This window comes from Acyrthosiphon pisum, chromosome A1, assembly GCF_005508785.2.
Source record: "Acyrthosiphon pisum isolate AL4f chromosome A1, pea_aphid_22Mar2018_4r6ur, whole genome shotgun sequence".
NCBI classification, from domain to species: domain Eukaryota; kingdom Metazoa; phylum Arthropoda; class Insecta; order Hemiptera; family Aphididae; genus Acyrthosiphon; species Acyrthosiphon pisum.
Window position 1 is genome coordinate 14,512,021 of NC_042494.1, and position 1,574 is coordinate 14,513,594.

The window sequence follows — 1,574 nt, forward strand, 5'->3', positions numbered from 1 at the left end:
TTTTAAGTATGAAATAACGTCGAAATAATACTTGTAAAGTTGAGATTTCAACTAGAATAACACTGTGTCATCGGGCATTACAATGGAGGTTGTCATGAAGGGTTAAATGCAATAGCCCGTACTCCGTTGATATAAACAGTCAGGGCTGACGCGAGGGTAAGGTGACTCAGGCGGTTGCCTAGGGCGCCGAAATTGCTTTTACAATTTTGCACATTTTTGTCAGTTATATATTTTAGATTCTGAGTGGAACGATGAATGTTTTGATTTTACAATTATGTTTGTTTTTTATTTTATTTTTTTTTTGTGTCTGTCATCACCTTTTAGGACAGTAAAAGTGCTTGGATTTTCTTCAACAGTACCTTTTTTGATAGGAAAGTGAATCTAGTTGGTACTTTGGGGGGGTTAAAGTAAAATTATTCCAATAGTTTTCAAAAGCGCCGTGAAAAAAAAAAGAAAAATTAAGGAAAAACGGGAATTTTTACGCAAAATCTGTTTTCGAGAAAATTGATTTTGGTTTTTGGTGTAACTTTAAAACGAATGACTATAGATACATGACATTTTCACTGGTTGTTTATATTTTCATTTTCTATACAAGATAAAATTTTCAAAATTTTCAAAATATTTTGATTTGTTTTGAGCTGTTTACGGACAATTTCAGTTTCCAATTTAATTAGTTTTTATTTCTATGAATGTCAATAAAACATTATTTGTTGAGTAAAAATAGTTGAAAATTCAATACAAGGCTCCTACTTTATTTTTACAATGATATTGGAAAAATATTAAAAATCCTTAGTCACAGTTTTTTTTAATTAGCATTTTAAGTTCAAAAATTGACAAAATATGTAAAAATCACGAAAATTAGCAAATTATTTTGAGTTAATAATTCGTAAAAATTATTCTTTTTAGAACTAAGATTTTAAAATGTAATACAAGATTCTTTATAGGATAATCTACCTTTATCAAAAAAAAAAAATGTCTACAAGAAAGTAAAATTAAATTTTTATGAGCGTTTGAAATTCATATTTCTACAACATTTGATATTCACTCGATTTCTTACGTAACGATTATCTTATTTTGTTGTAATTAAAAAACGAGTGACTGTAGAAACTTGAAAATTTCATTTCACTGAATGTTTATATTAGCATTTTCTATATACGATAAAATTTTGAAAATAATTTGACTCTTTTTGAGCTGTTTACGGACATTGTAAGTTTTAAATTTTTTTAGTTTTTTTTTCTATAAATATCAATAAAATTGTATTTGTTGTGTAAAAAAGTGTGAAAATTTAATGCAAGGCTCCTGATACATTGTTACAATAGCAGTTGAAAAATATTAAAAATACATAGGCGCAATTATTTTTTATAAGCATTTGAAGTTGAAATTTTGACAAAATTTATCAAATTTAAAATTGAATAATTATTTTGTAGTTAAAAAATTATAAAATGTTCAACTTTTATATCTAAAGATTGAAAATTTAAAACAAGATTCCACGTAAATATTTAACTCTGTTACCAAAAATCTCAAAAATACATTTACACAGTTTATTTTTATAGTCATTTTAGGTTCTAATTTGG